This window comes from Micromys minutus (assembly GCF_963924665.1).
Source record: "Micromys minutus genome assembly, chromosome: 1".
In the NCBI taxonomy this organism is placed as follows: Eukaryota; Metazoa; Chordata; class Mammalia; order Rodentia; family Muridae; genus Micromys; species Micromys minutus.
The window spans coordinates 136,807,653-136,825,736 of NC_137969.1; positions in this window are offsets into that span (position 1 = coordinate 136,807,653).

An 18,084-nucleotide genomic window follows, 5' to 3' on the forward strand; every position below is an offset into this window, starting at 1 on the left:
CTAATGAACACTATTTATTTAGGGAAGTAAGACAATATGGACAGTTAGTATTATATGCATATGTCATCTTTATTAAAGTTCAGTGATTTTTCCCCACTGGCAGCAGTGAATGACATCTAAAAAATTTAAATAACTGTTGTCACTCAAAATGTCTCTGGCTTGGTAACCCAGTAAAAGATAATATAATCATCTCGATAAAAACCACAACTTGGCAACCTGAAAATTTCAAACTACATTAAAAAAATAAGCTTCATGGTATCTCAAATGACACAGTGATTAAAAACTTTTGTATTATCCAGATCTCTTTACGTTTCTAATCTATGTTCCTGTAACCTTTGAAGGGTTTTTAAATGCCAGTTAAGTCTTATTTCTTCCACACCCTGTTTCTAGTTCCTTATGCACAGGTAATGGTGTATTTTAATGTTTTTTTGGGAGAGTGAATAATACAATAAACCTGTTCTCCAAAACAAACAAACAAACAAAAAATACAAAAAACGTACATATGTCCTAGGTTTTCTGTATGTGTTCTCCTGAATAAAATGAATGGTTTACCTGAGACATAAAAAAATGCGAAAATATTTCATGTTTTAAAAAAATAAAGACCCTGATATATTGGACAGTTATGATCACAAAAGTTATTAGTAATACACCTACTTTACCTGAGAAGAGATCACATATATTAATGTATAAAGTTATTGGGTTAAAAATAATAAGTATACAAACACTATTAATTTTTAGCACATGTATCTTTGGAGATTTTTCTTGAGCGTTGTGAATCTAGTTTTTATATTAGAAAATTTTAACTGAAAGTAGATGATGTCTGGTCTTCTGATAATAGCAAATGTTCATTTTATTTTAAAATATCTTATTGTGGAGTGATATTTAGAACAAATAACTAATATACACAGGCATTTCTCTCTTAGATATTATATTGCTGCAGAAATGGCTTAGCAGTTGTGTACTCAGTATTCTTTCAGAATACCAGAGTAGAATACCCAGGTGCAGAGAACTACAGCTGCTTATAATTATAGCTATCGGGGAATCTTGACTTCAGAAAGTACTTGCACACAAGTGGATCTAAACACATATATACACACTTAAGTAAACAAAATAAATATACTGAAAGAAAATCACCACTGTATGTTCTGATTTCTACGTGTGTCATTTCCTTTCATGCCTTCATATCATTACATCTGAACATACCAATATCTTTACTTATTGTAAAAATAAAAATAAATCCACTTCCATGGCCTTCATGAATAATTTAGAAACAATGCAACCACTAAAGAAACTTTTATAGAAATACTTTTGTCTTTAATTAATATTTTATGGTAGAAATTAGTAACTTAGAATGAATTAATTGAACCTCTTTGAAACAGTACCATCTAACAAGTAAAACTTTTATTAAACGTCTTTTAGACTAATTTCTATTATTTTTGATGCCAAAATTTGTGAGCTAAAAAATGCCTATATTTAACAGGTTTAGTTATCTTCAAACTTTCATTATTCATTCAATTTAATTATAATAGGAATTAATATTCCATATTATATATGGAATATTTTTATAATATTTAATATGTTTAATCTCAGACCTTCTTTATATGCACTCACGCTGTATCTATCTGGGTATGTATTTGTGCTTAATTGCATTTGCTGAAACCACTGTTTTAAAAATATAGTGCAGCTATATTATGTACTGTCAAACTCTGTCTTCGAATAATTCTGTGATCATCAAAAGTCTCAGAAAGGTGATTTCTTCTTTGACTATCCATTTCAACTTCCAGGTGATTGAATTCACATGAGCAGTTGTTTCAAACTTTCTACACATTTGTAAATTTTGAAGAAATCTATTTTCAAATAACTCTGCTCTTTCCCTCTTTCTCCTCTCTGCCCTAAAGTTCACAATACTCAGGCCTCCGGTCTCAAGTTCTTAAATAATAAAACTGTGATTTCCCCACCACCAGACTTTGCTTTCTAGAATGCTTTATTTTATATACTGTGATGCTGCATTTGCACACTAATTCCTGTATTATCTTAATACCAATGTTAAATCTATCTGAAAATTTGAAATAAACATACTTACTCTGTATTCAATTTAATAAATTTAAGTTATAATGATGATGCTATTTAGTATAAGGCAAGCAAATGGATTGTATATGGAACATACTGGCTACATTGTATATTGAACCATTTTCTCTGAACATCAATATGGCAGTATTCCTTAATCTGTTTCTAAAAAGATTTAAAGGGATGGAGAGAAGAGAAAAAGCTGATCACTGATGAATATGTTTCATTGTGAGACTTCTTCCTTAGTGGGGAACAAATCCAGCTTCCTGAATGTGTTCACTCTTTGTCAACTGGAGGTTACAGTCAGTCCTGAAGTCAGACACCTGCTCTGTGTGCCTGTCCGTGAGTCCACATGCCCTTCATCAGACTGATGACTGCTCTCCGCCCCTTCCTGCACAGATCACTGGACAAGGAGCAACAACAAGCCAAAGTGGCTTTTGGATATCTTTCCAAAAAAATGTAAGGAAAATGAAAACAAAAATTACTTGAAAGCATGTAATAGCTTCCTAAACCAAAATAAGCATGTAATTGATGTTACCATATTAGCCTCAAGGTAAATTACGAGACAGTATTTATTATTTGATGTCAAGGTAGTATACTCTATGCTTAAAGAAGAATATAAAATTTGTGTACATGGAAAAACATGGTGATTAATTTCATTTAGCTTCCCATAGTGGTGTTATGAAAAATACTGAGATTTAGAAATTTTAATTACAAACAATTGACTCCATTACTCCAATTCTATCTTGAAGATGTGTTAGAATGTGAGACAGAAATAAAAAGCATATTTTAAAAAGCTTGCATTTGATAATCATGGCTTAAAATGTGTAATTTTTTCTCAAAAGCAGACTTATAACATTCAATCACAGAGTCACCATAAAGCTAATATGAGAAAATGTACAGATTATCATTATGATTTAAAATAGAATTATTCAGAAGTATATGTATATATTAACATTCAGTAATATGGTTGCAAATAAAGGTAAAAACAATATTTAAAATATAACAAAATGAATATAAGTTAAAATATGTTAATAATTATTTTGTTATATAAGTGCATTTTGGACATATAATCATGTAAATAAAATTACTTTAGATACCCAATTTAATTATCAAGGTCTATTCCAGATAGAAGTAGATAATTAAATATGGAGAAAATAGAATAATAGAGCAGAAGAAGGTTTCAGATTCTTAGAGCTGGAATCATAGGCAATAAATAATTAGCAACTCTTGTGGTTGCTAAGAATCAATCTCAGGTTCTGGCTTTACAGTATCTACTTTTAACTGCTGAGCCATTTACCAAGAACAATGAAATGAAATTCTACGTAGAACAAATTTTTCTCTACCCTAAAGACAATTAAGACACAATATATAACTTAAAGACCAATCACCAAATTATACACAATCATTTATTTTTTCAATCAAATTTCCATATCTAAATAAGTTTCTTAAAAATACAACTAAATTGAATTGATACTGTAGCTGGCACATAATATATTTGGTTTAAGAGCTGGATCAATGAGTTCTTTTCTGTTGAGAAATCTCTTTGTCAAGCAATAGCTTAGTAACAAAGTCCATAAATGTTTTTAAAGGTTATTGTTTTAGTCTTTTAGGAGAAAAGACATGAAGTGCTTTTTAAAATAAGGTAATTTTATTTTCTTACTTTAACCCCTAGCGTCAAATTTGTGAATCTTTTGGAAGATGTCATTTGTTTTCTTATTAAGCAGTTGATGGCTGGTAGATTATCGAGCTTTAGTTTTCAAATATTTGTTATTATTATTATTATTATTAATTATTGAAATTCAGGTACTTAAACATTCTTCTAAAGTTTTTAAATATGTATCACTAGCAAGATCTTGAATGTACATTGTAGTCAAAAGTTTTGTGAACTTAGAGTTTACAAGGCAAAAGCAGCCCAGTTGGATCAGGACCGACAGTCTGCCCGACCACAGGTTCCTGTAAGCTCAGAAGAGCTGCAGGATCAATTTGCATCCTAAGCAAAAGGGTGATTCAACTTCTTCAGTCCACGTTCTACCCCAGGAGAGGCTGCCCAGATCTCTTGCCATTCAAGAAGCAGAACTGCCTGGAGGTGAATACTTCAGGCCCAAGGCCAGACCCGGCCCAGATACATCAGCACTGGATTCTGACAGCAGAATTCACAGCCTACCCTGGGAGAGGAATACCCAGAAAAATCTTCCTTTGGAGACCACAGGCCAACAGACCCACAGGAGAGACAAGCTCCAGTAAGAGAAAACAAGATCACCTATAACAAGATGAAAAGAAGCAAACTCAAGACTCTAAGAAAAGAAAACCAAGACAACATGGCAACATCGGAACCTAGTTCTCCCACCACCACAAATAGTGGATATCCCAACTCACCAGAAAAACAAGATTTAGACCTAAAAATCATACTTCACAATGATGACGGAGATCTTTGAGAAGCTCATAAATACACACTTAAGAAGTACAGGAAAACCAAAATAATAAACAAAAACAAATTGAAGTACTTAAAGATGAAACATAAAAATCACTTAAAGAGTTAAAGGAAAGCAGGGACAACCAGGTGAAGGAACAAAAATAGAAACAATGAAGATAAAACTTAAGGAAACAACACTGAAATTGAAAAACATTGAAAAGACACTGTGACGTGATTGATAAAGTCTTACTTTGCCAGACTAACCAGAGGGCACAGAGAGAATATCCAAATTGATAAAATCAGTAATGAAAGGGGAGAATTAAGAACAGAAACTGAGGAAATTAAAGAAATCATTATATTCTATTACAAAAGCCTATAATCAAAAAAAGTAGAAAATCTACAGGAAATGAACTATTTTTCTAGACAGATACCAGGTGCCAAAGTTAAATCAGGATCAGGCAAGCTATCTAAACAGCCCTATAACCCCTAAGGAAATAGAAGCTGTCATCAAAAAGCTCCCAACCAAAAATAAATAAATAAAAGAAAGAAAGAAAGAAAAAAATACCAAGGAGTAGGACTTGATGAGATTAGTGCAGAATTCTATCAGACCTTCATAGAAGTCCTAATACTAATACTCTCCAAACTATTCCACAATATAAAAACAGCAGGAATACTACCCAACTCATTCTTTGAAGCCATGATTACACTCATTCCTAAACTACACATAGAACCTACAAAGAAAGAGAACTTTAGACCAATTCCTCTCATGAACATTGATACAAAAATACTAGACAAAATTCTAGCAAATAAAATCTGCAAACACATCATTAACCATAATCAGGTGGGCTTCATTCCCAAGGATAAAAGGATGATTCAATATGAAAATCCATCAATGTCATCCACTACATAAAAAAAAATCTCAAAGAAAAAAAATCACATGATTATCTCTCTAGATGCTGAGAAATCATTTGGCAAAATTAAACACCACTTTATGTTAAAAGTATTGGAAAGGTCAGGTATTCAACACACATACTTAAACATAATTAAAGCAATTTACAGCAAACCAGTAGCTAGTATCAAAGTAAATAATGATAAATTTCAAGCAATCTCATAAAAATCAGGAACTAAACAAGGCTGTCCAATCTCTCCATACTTATTCAATATAGTACTTGAACAAAAAGGGATCAAAGGGGTACAAATTAGAAAGGAAGAAGTCAAAATATCACTATTATCAGATGATATAATAGTATACTAAAGTGACCCTAAAAATTCCACCAGGGAACTTTTACAGCTGATAAAGACCTTCCAGAAACATGATGGATATAAAATTAATCCAAGAAAATCAGTAGCTTACCTTTACTCAAAGGACAAAAAGGCTGAGAGAGAAATTAGAGAATTGATACCATTCACAATAATTACAAAGAACATAAAATACCTTGTGTGATCCTAACCAAGTAGGTGACGGATCTGTATAATAAGAACTTCAAGCCTCTGAAGAAGGAAATTGAAAAAGACCTCAGAAGATGGAAAGATCTCCCATGCTCATGGATTTGAAGGATCAACATTGTAAAAATTGCTATTTTGCCTAAGGCAATCTACAAATTCAGTGAAATCCCCATCAAAATTCCAACTCAGTTCTTCATAAATTTAGAAAGAGCAATTTGCAATTTATTTGGAATAATAAAATACCCAGGAGAGCAAAAGCCATTCTCAACAATTAAAAAACTTCTGGAGGAACCACCATCCCTGACCTCAAGTTATTACAGATCAATTGTGATAAAAACTGCCTAGTTGGTACAGAGACAGGCAGGTAGACCAATGGAATAGAATAAAAAATTCAGAAAGGAACCCACACGTCTATGTTCACTTAATCTTTGACAAAGGAGCTAAAAATATTCAATTGAAAAAGGACAGCCTCTTCAACAAATGGTGCTGGTTTAACTGACAGTCAGCATGCAGAAGAATGGAAATAGATCCCTTCTTGTCTCCTTGTACAAAGTTGAAGTCCAAGTGGATCAAAGATCTCTACATATTACCAGGTACACTGAAACTATTAGAAGAGAAAATGGGAAAGAGTTTAGAAAATATAGGCACAGGGGAAATTTTCCTGAACAGAACACCAATGGCTTATGCTCTAAGATCAAGAATTGACAAATGGGACCTCATGAAGTTGTAAATTTTCTCTAAGGCCAAGGATGATGTCAAAAGAACAAAATGGCAACCAATATATTGGGAAAAAGGTCTTTACCAATCCTACATCTGACTGAGGGCTAGTATTCAATATATACAAGGAACTCAAGAAGCTATACCCTAGATAATCAAAGAATCATATTAAAAATGGGGTAAAGAGCTACACAGAGACTTCTCAACAGAGGAATATTGAATGCCTGAGAGGCAACTAAGCAATGCCCAACATCCCTAGTCATCATGGAATTGCAAATCAAAACAACCCTAAAATTCCACCTCTTACCAGTCAGAATGGCTAAGATAAAAACCTCAGGTGACAACAGATCATGGCAAGGATGGAGAACAAAAGGGCATTTCTTCACGTTTGTGGGAATGTAAACTGGTGCAACAACTCTGGAAATTAGTCTGGCAGTTCCTCAGAAAATTGGACATGTGTTACCTGAGAACCAAGCTGTGCCATTCCTGGGCATATAACCAAAGGTATCTCCAATATATAACAAGAACACATGCTCAAGTATGTTCATAGCAGCTTTATTTTCAATATCCAGAAGCTAGAAAGAACCAAGATATCCCTCAACAGAGGAATGGATTCAGAAATTGTGGTACATATACACAATTGAGTACTACTCAGCTATTAAAAACAATGAATTCATGAAATTCCTAGGCAAATGGATGGAATTTGAAACTATCATCCTGAATTAGATAACACAGTCACAAAAGAAAACTCATGATATATACTCACTTATAAGTAGATACTAACCCCTCTCATCCCCCCCCCCCAAATGAGCTAGGAATACCCAAAAAACCATCCACAAAACTTATGAAACTCAAAAAGAAGGAAGACCAAAATGTGGATGCCTCATTCCTTCTTGAAAGGGAGAACAAAACAGGGGAGGAAATACAAGGGGAAATAGAAGAGCGCGGATTCAAGAATGATCAGCTGAGACTGCCTCACCTGGAGAACCACCCCATGTGTAGCCACCAAACCCAAGCACTAGTGCTGATGCCAAGAAGTGTTTACTGGCAGGAACCAGACATAGATGTCTCCTCAGAGGCTCTCCCAGAGACAAACATACAGATAAGGATGCTTGTAGCTAAACATCAGAGTGAACATAGGGACCCCAATGAAAGAGCTAGAGAAAGGACTAAAATATCTGAAAGATTTGCACCCTCATGGGAAGAACAACAGCAGATTCAGCAAAGGCACTGAGGCAGAGAAGGTGACTGGGAGAAGGAGCACCTTCATGGAATCAAGTTCAGGAGGAGAAGGGAGGAGGTATATCATTTGTAATGTAAATACAGAGAATATCCAATATATTAAAAATCAATAAATATGTAATAATTTTTCTCAAAAGCCACCAACCAACCAAACAAGCAAACAAAAAACTAAACCAAAGAGGTGAGAGCAAACTTTTCTTAGCTATGGCTAGATTAATAATAGCGCCTAACTGAGGAGTTAAAGAGGTCACCCACTCTGCTCTCACTGCAACAGGCATCAGAAGTTGGTATTATCTGAAGTAAGTGTAGGGGTGGGAGAAAGAGGCCTTTCAGGAACTGCACATTTTGTCATTGTCAAAGCTTTTATACACAAAATAGTTCGAAATCTTTAGAAACAACATTGAAATCTATTATTTTTATTGGTTATTTTACTTATTTACATTAAAATGTTAGCCCCTTTCAGGTTTCCCTCAAGATCCCCATCCCCCTGCTGCTAGAAGGCTGCTCCCATCTCTCGCACCCACTCACTCCAGTCTAACTGCCCTAGCATTCCCCTATACTGGGACATCAGCAAAGAGCCTTTACAGGACCAAGGACCTCTTGAACTCTTTCCCCAATGGCTTCATTTTAGACTAGGCTTTTTTTTTTTCTTTTTTCTTTTCCTATATATATTTAAACATTTTTTCTTAATTTAAAAGGTTTTACATAGGTCATTAAAGTGATACATTATATTTTATTTATATATTCCTTCCATTATTCACTTAACATCCCAATGGCAGCCCCCTTTCCCTCCCCCTATAATTTCCACCCTCACATACTCTTGCACCTATTACCCTCCCCCCGTTTTTTCTTCTCAAGAAAGAGAAAATAGCACATGGATAACAACTCAATTGGCACATCAATTCACAGCAAAACTAAATACATCCTCTCTCCCTGAAGCCAGACAAGGCAGTCCAGCTAGGGAAATGAAATTTAAAGGCAAGAAAAAGAGGCAGAGATACCTCCCCAAATTGTTAAGAGAACTACTTAAAAACTAAGCTACACATCTAGACTACATATGTGTACAAGGCCTATGTCCAGCCAATGTACGCTATTTGTAAAATTCTTAGGCAAACAGATGGAGCTAGAAAATATCATCCTGAGTGAGGTAACATAGTCACAAAAATCACACATGGTATGTACTCACTGTTAAGTAAAGCTCTGAATACCCATGACACAATTCACAGACCATATGAAAGATCAAGAAAATGGAATACCATATGTAGCAGAGGCTTACATTGTCTGACATCAATGTAAAGAGAATGCCTTGGTTCTGTGAATGCATGCTTCTCCAGTGAAGGAGAATGACAGGGTGTTGATGTGGGAGTAGGTTGGTGGGAGGAGGAACATCCTCAGAGAAGCAGGGGTGGGAGTATGGGAGAGGGGGAACCAGGAAAGGGTATAACATTTGAAATGTAAGTACAGAAACTATCCAATAAAAATAAATAAGAAATATTTTACGTGTGTGTATGTGTCTGTCTGTGTGTGTGTGTGTGTTTGTGTGTGTGTGTCTGTGTGTGTGTGTGTGTGTGCATGTGTCTGTGTGTGTGTGTGTGTGTGTGCATGTGTCTGTGTGTGTATTTGATACTTTATATGAACTAAGGATTTATATTGAAGTGCTGAGGGATAAGATGAAATTTTAGATTTTCTAGCATTTTGTTGGTTACTGGAAGGTAACTTAGATTTTTCTCCCTGTGAGTCCAAAGCAACACCAAAAGCACTCACTTTCTATGGAAATTTACAGGAATAGATTCACCCTGTACATTTTTGTGTTTTATATTTCTTCCTGATTTCTCTCAATTGTAAGCATCTGTTATTCTTTCTTTTGCAAAGGAACCATAGATTTTCTTAGATAGTATTCTGGAAAGAATTCTACCTAACACTGATGTAAATCAACCTTATTCATTCAAACACCCCTAAATTCCAACACATAGTTAAGTAAAGAGACATCTGTAAACGTCTGAAGTCCCCCATACGCTCTGGTACATACTGATATCCAGTGTATTTCCTGAGCTAATATGCTTCTTTCCTGAACCTAACAACCTTTTCATGAATAGATGGTAGTCATCCAAGTCACATGTTAGTTTTCACTTGCAGAGGACAGGGAAGCCCTATGCAGGAGGAATCTGGAAAGTATTGTAGTAGAAGAGAGAGACAGAAAAAATCTGGGTTGACTTCAAGAACGAATTAAGTATTTTTCCAACTTCTGCTTTTCTGTTGTTTAGAAAGATACTGCAGTGACCAGTACAAGTAGAGCTTGAGCAAACAGTGAGTTTGACATTCTTATCTGAGTTTGTTATCATTTTGGCCTAGTTTCACTCTAGAGGGTATTCCTTCTCAGTTTTGTGTCATGCCTGTAGTTTTCTTTAATCATGGGACCACCTGTGAATCAGGTTTTTACCTGATAAAGGGACCACAGATCATTCAAATACCAACAGGGTCAGTATAATGTTTTATGTGACTATGAAAAGACATAAAGAATGAATTATTAAAATCAGTTATAAACAACAGATATAACATTCTAAAGAAAAGTTGTACAAATAAATCCGCAAATACAAACTGATTACTCAGTGTGTTTACTTTCAGAGTGCCAGACTAAATTACTGTTTGGAAATCACTTAATGAAATATGTCTCATTAATATTTAAATAAGATAGGCCATAGGAATATTAAATAGCTCAGGAAAGAATGCAAGTCTATTTAATTCTTCCTTCATTTTTTCTTTTGTAATAAAAAATTTAAAAGTTGATAAATGAAACAAAAGCAGTGATGTAGAAAAAGAACTCTTAAGAGTATTTCAGTTGATATTGTGTTTAATCATGCCTTGAGGATTGTGGTAACAACACATTTTTCAACATTCTGTTCAATGTTCTAGATAAATAAAATGCATATATAACAATAAATCGATTGAAAAACAAGTAAAAAGAATTACTGTGATATACAAACCACATAAAAACTCAACAAAGAAAGAGAAATATAGACCAGTTTCCTTTATGAGCATACATGGTAAAATACTCAATAAAATACCTGCAAACTGATTCCAAGAACACATCAGAAGTATTGTTTACCATGATCGAGTGGTTTCATCCCAGAGCGTCATAGATGGTTCAGTATAGAAAAATTAAGAAAAATGATCCACCATATAAACAAAATCCCTTTGTGATGAACATCCTGGAGAGATTACAGGCATAAGAGACACACCTACACATAACAATGGTAGTTTATTGCCGAGTAGCAAACATCAAATTAAACAGAATCTTTAAGCCATTTTACTAAATCCATAATCCAGTACACTGGAAGCAGAGTTGTTCACTCTCTATATTGAAAACATCTATTCAATATAGTGATTGAAGACTAAGGTAACTAGAAGAGATCAAAGGGAAGTAAATTAGGAGGAAAGAAGTCAAAGTATTGCTATTTGCAGATGATATAATATTGTACATAAGTGACCCTAAACATTCAACTACAGAATTCTTAGAGCTGATAAAGACTTTCAGGAAATGAACAAGATACATGATTAACATCAGTAGCCCTTCAATATACAAGAAATCAGGAAGCAATATATTGTGATAATTCTAGTCAAGCTACAAAAACACTTGTGTAATTAAAACTTCAAGTCTTTGCATAAAAACATTGAGAAAGGTATCAGAAGATGGGAAGGTCTCCCATGCTCATGAATAGGTTCATGAGCATGGGAGAAGGTGAAAATGGCCATCAAAAGCAATCAAATGATTCAATGTAAACACCATAGTCCTTCACAGGCCCTGAAAGGACTATATATATAGCCAAAACAATCTTGAACAATAAAATAACTGCTTGAGTTATCATCATTCCTGATTTCAAAATATACTACTGAGATGTAGTAGTAAAACTTAATATTATTTGCATAGAAACAGATATATTGATCAATGAAATTTGTTCTGTTGGAATCAAACTTGATCCTACTGGAAGACCCAGACATATGTCCAAATGACCATGAACATCTGACTTTAGATAAATCAAAAACACTGGAAAAAAGGCAACATCTTCAGCAAGTGGTGCTGATCAAACTGTATGTCTGCATGGAGCATGGAGATAGAGAGAACCATACTTCTTATCCTGCCCAAAACTCACATTCAAGTGGACCATAGGCCTCAACCAGGTACAAAGAACCCAAAAGAAGAGAACCTGGAAATATCTGTGTGCATTAGCACAGGAGATGACTTTCTGAACAGAACACTAACATCACCAGCACAAAGCTCAACAGTTAATAGATGTGATTGCATGAAACTGAATGGTGTCTACAAGGAGAAGGATATTTCCTATGCTGTTCTTATTTCCTATGAGCTGTCATTTTCCTATCATTAGGAAAGGGACAGCCTACAAAATGGAAAAAAAAACATCCTTTTATTAATAGAGAACCAATATACTAAATAGAAATAACTAAACACCTAGATATCAAAAACAAACAAATTCCAAAACCAAATAGTTCAATTAAAAAATAAATAAAGGTATAAACAGCAGATCTCAATATAGGAATCTCATAAAACAAAGAAACACTTAAAAAATGTGGATGATACTATTCAATTAGCAAAAAGGTAATCAAAACAACTATGAAATTCCACTTAATGCTTGTAAGAAATGAGTAAGATTAGTCACACAACTGACAGTTTATATTGGTAAGGATGCTAACCAAGTGATAAAGTCCTCCATTGTTCAGGTGGGAGAGAAAACTTGTACAGCCACCGTGAAATTCTACATGGTGGTTCCTTGGAAAACTGAAAATCAATCTACCTCAAGATCTAGAAGTACCACTCTTGGTCATATATACACATAGGACACTCCATTCGGAGAAGACCCTTGTTCAACCATGTTTGTTGCAGCTTTATTTTTAACAGCCTGCAACTTCAAATATCCTAGGGTTGTCTCAGCAGGAGAATGGATAAAGAAATGTGGTACATTTAAGTAATGGAGTATTAATGTACTGTTTAAAAAGATGACATCATGAAGTTTGCAGAAAAATAGAAGGACCTAGAAAAAGATTATCCTCTATGATACAAGCCAGAATCAGAAATATATATATGTATACATTGGGTATGTATTTTCTAATAAGTGAATATTAATATTTGAGTAAATGAAAAGTGTGCTATAATATGTCAGCCAAGAGTGGTTCGACAAAGAGCAGGGGTCTTGGTTGGCCACATGGATCTCTATGAAAGAAAAAAATAGAACATATTTTATGAACAAACTGAGGGCAGGTGGAAATGAGAGAGGATCCACTGTTGGTGAGTTATAGGGTAGAAAAAAGTAGTGTAGAGAGATAAATCAAATTATGAGAACATTTCCAAGAAAAGTGGTGTGTAAACAAGGCTCAGTACAAAATCTCTGGAATGTATGGAAACTCCTACTGATAGGCAATGGAGAATTTTACATGGCATTCTAATTTCACTTGAATGCTTGTATTGAGTTGTTGACCAAGGAAGTCCCAGGGAAATTCCAAAACAGGCAAGACTGTTGCTAAGACAAATTGTCCTCACAGTGACAGTAGGGCCCACTGCAGAGGAGAACACGCACAGCTCTTTGAACACCGAGAAATTGAGTTGGTATTTACATAGAGCCCTCAACCCTGCATTGTCATTTTGGCATGAAAAGGTACTCTGCAGGCTAACAAAACAGAAATGTAAACACCAACCCAGTTGCAAAACGTTTGAGCTATAATCAGTCCTGCCCACAACATATGATAGGGCAGGGATGGCCTAGAACTGGTGGCAGTAACCAGCCAATGTATCATTTTACTTGAGGCCTACTTTATGAGGAGAAACCCAGACCTGAAACTTGGTAACCAAGGACCACAGAGTAATAGTTCTAGGATTAAAAACAAATACAACTGGTAGGTTTTTATTGTTTGCTTTGTTTTTTGGGGGGTTTTATTGTCCATTTAAAAATTACCTAAAGGTATTCTCCTATACTCATCCGGTCACACTCAGCAAGGCTTCCTCTGAGCAGATGGCAACAGTTGCAGAGATGCACAGCCAGACATTGTGTGAAGAGAGACCAAATGGTAGGTCTCTATTAAAGTCCCCATTCCCTGCACTCTGAGTTCAGGGAAATCCACAGAAGAGGAGGTGGTAAGCTTGTAGGAATCAGAGGGGATGGAAAATACCAAGAGAACAAAGCATTCTCAATCAACTGAGAAAAATCCATAGAAGTGCCTGAAGACTGAAGCAACTATCACAGGGCATTCATAGTCACTCCCAGGCCTTTTGTGTTTATGTTTTTGTTACCTTAGTAGTTTTGTGGGACTTCTGACTATGAGAAATGGTGGGTTTGTCACTGTGTGTTTGTGTGTGCTTTCAGGACTCTATTCTTTGTATTTGGTTGCTCTTATTTTTCGCTTTCCATATTTTATTTTGTAATGTTTGGTTTTCATCTCTTAGAGGCCTGTACTTTTCTAATTAGAGAAAGGTGGTGGGTCTGGAAATACAAAACTCTGTAGAGAAAAGAGAGAAAAAACTACATTAAAAATATATTATATAAAAAAGTATCTATATTTAATAAAAATATTTTAAGAGATGTAAAACAAGTGAACAAAAAATAAAATCACATTTAACAGAATAATAATAAAGGACAACATATATTTCAATGAGGTAAACATGAGTTTTAAAATCATGGTTTTTAATAAATGTCTCATAAAAAGGGAATGAATCATGACCTACAGACCTACCACAATAAACCTCAATAAGAATTTGCTAATATGAAGATTTATTCAAACCAATAGTTAACACAATGTGTAAATTAAGCCATGATAGTACAAATCACCAATATTTATAATATATAATATATATATATATATACACCAATGTAAAACTCTTTAAAGGTGATTACCAACAACACATCTCTCTGTCTCTTTCTTAGAAAAAAATTGAAATTAAATACACAGTTTTGCTAAATTTCTTGGTGTTTCCTAAAGTCATATCTAGCAATTCTATTGACATCAACAGCACCTCCCTAAATAAGCAACCACAGATCTCTCAGCATATTTGTTAAATAGTTTGCATTTCACATGATTTTCTTAAATTACAAAACATCTAAATGTTTTTTAGAAATTAACAGATTGTGTTAACTGAAATAGAAAAAATAAGTAGTCCACAAAAGCAAAATTAGGATTTTTTACATATTACAACATGTGATTAGCTTAAAAGAAGATGTACTGAATTATCCTATACTGATTCTAAGAATGGAGGAAATATATTGATTGGAAGAGTGGTAACAAGTTCATAGCAACATGCAATATTTAGCAGACATGTATTTTGTGTGCATTGAGCAGACTGACAATTGTACTTTTACTGTAGGTAGATCAAAGAGCATTGAATTTCCATTCAGTGCTGTGATGGGATTCGTTCTTGAGTTGTATATAAACTTGGTTTTATAGACTTGAAATCAGAAACTGCCAATAATGATAGTTCATAGTGATCCCATCACTGATTCCTGAACCAGTAGAAGTAAAAAGTCTGCATTGATGCTTCCCATGTTGAAGGTCTATGGGCTGCTGTCAGGACAGCTTGAATAGGCAGGTGAAATGAGATGCTTGCTTAACACTGGAACTGCAGTAACTCTGACATAGAAGGTAAAAAAACACTAGAAAGCTCTTATGTACATTTTTGAATTAATTGTGAGAAAAACCACTAGACCAAATACAACATTTAAAAACATAATACTGCCTCAACAGGGAAACCACCCCATATGCAGCCACCAAAACTAAACACTATTTCTGATGCCAAGAAGTGTTTGCTGGCACGAACGAGACATGGATGTCTCTTCAGAGGCTCTGCCAGAGTCATACAGAAACAGATAAGGATGCTTGCAGCTTGAGCTTCATATAGTCTGTGAGCTGTTTCTGGGGTGTTCTGAGTTTCTGGGGTTATTATCCAATTGTCAGTGACTACATATTATGTCTGTTCTCTTGTGACTGGATTACCTCATTTAGGATGATATTCTCTAGATGCATCCATTTTCTTAAGAATTTCATAAAGTCATTTTTCTGATGGCTGAGTAGTACCCAATTGTGTAAATACACCACAATTTTCATATCCATTCATCTACTGAAGGGCATCATGGTTCTTTTGAGCTTCTGGCTATTAAAAATAGCATTGCTCTGATCATTGTGGTGCATGTATCTTTGTTGTATGTTGGAGCGTCTCTGGGGTATATACCCAGAAGTGAAATAATTGGGTCTTCAAAACAAAGGCAAAAAATAAAAATAAAATAAAAGCCTCAGTTTTTCTTAGGGAAAAATATAAGTGTATAGCACCCTGTCAAAGTGTGGTACACCTGGACCTCAAATCATTAATAACCCAAGAGCTAAGATAATAGCCTTGTGGCAATTTTTGGTATTTACAGATCATTATACTTAATCTATACCCAAGAAGAAATCTGTTTCCATGTTACGTTCTGTTCTACATGTACTTCATGCTTTGGTAACTAGTGGGATTTTATGCATGCTATCAAACCTCTAAAAGAATTAAGTACTGGCAAAATTATTCATATAATGTTATGTCAAAATGTCTTTAAAAATCTGTAAATCTCTCTCTCTCTCTTTTTTTAAATAAAGTGGTAAGGGGGGAAAAAAGCACAACATATGTCCTTACCTCGGGTGAGTATGTTAATATATGCACATAACTATTTCTTGCAATTTAATAACATCATAATATGCACATTTCCTTTAAATATCACCCTAAATTCTTAAAAGTATGTTACAATAAAATTAATAATTGCTCATTTCTACAAATACCTGATTACCAAACTTAAATTTCTTATGTAAAATGAAAAATAGTTTCTTAGTTCTTTTGTATTTATTATCACATTGTTCTCGGATATACATTTGCAATACATATAAATAATTTTCTGGCTATTTCTAATTTTGAATAACTTGATGTGACTATAGTAAAAGATTTACTTTATCATGCGAAAAAAGAAAGGATGCTTGCACTTAAACATCACACTGAACACAGGGACCCCAATGAAGGAGCCAGAGAAAGGACTGAAGGAGCTGAAAGGATTTGATTTGCAACCCTATGGCAAGAACAGCATCATCAACTAGCAAAGGCACTGAGATGGAGAGGGTGATTGTGAGAGGGAGCACTTTTATGGAAACAAGTTGAGATGGAGGATGTAGGGAAGTAGGGTGCAAAGGGTTTAGGATTTGAAATGTAAATACAGATAATATCCAATAAAATTGAAAAAATTAAAACAAACCCCTTCAAAAAAACATAATTCTTAATTATACATATTTTAACATAAGAATTCCAATATATTCACTAGTTATACTCAAAAACCAATTTATCTCTTTTCCTAAGATGCAAATTTGCTTATATCTGTTGTAATAAATTATCAAGCACACAGCACAGCTGGGCACTTTTTTCTTTTTTTATGGATTACCTCATTAGAATCACTGAAGTATATTTACATTCTGTGAACATGTAGTGCCAAATCCAAGTTCATACAGTTATGTATTAGCTCCAGACAGCATGCCTCATTGATCTTATCCTATGATAGATGAATTTTAGAAATGGGATGTGGAGACTGATGAGTTTTACTTATTGCCATTTAAATGTTTTATGATTAAATATGCCTCTATTTTAGAAGAAGCACTCACCAAGATAGTTTACAAAATTATTTTCATAATGTTGCTAACTTAAGATCAGTCCACTTGCATAACATAAAGGACAGTTTTTTTCCTTTTAAATACCAAGTAGAACGCATGAAATATTGGAAGTATAGAATTATTTATTCTATTTCTAGAACTATTGGATTTTGTGAGCTACCTACCAGTGTACTGACTACTGAACTTGGTTCTTCTGGATAATATGTGATTTAAGAAGGAAACAAACTTTTTCCGCAATTATGGAATCATTTATCACTAAAAATTTGTTACACATGCAATTTTTATAATTTAAGCTACCAGTCTTATCTAGGTATCCTGTTTTTATCCAGTAATTTTTAATATGAATGAGTCTTTTTTTTTCTTGTTGGAAGACATTATTACAAAATCAAGAGTTTGTTTCATACATTTAGTAGGTGTCAATCATCAAAAATCACTAAAAGCACACATTATACACGCACACACATACACACACATATTGATTATATATACATATATAATCATAATAAACACTGTTA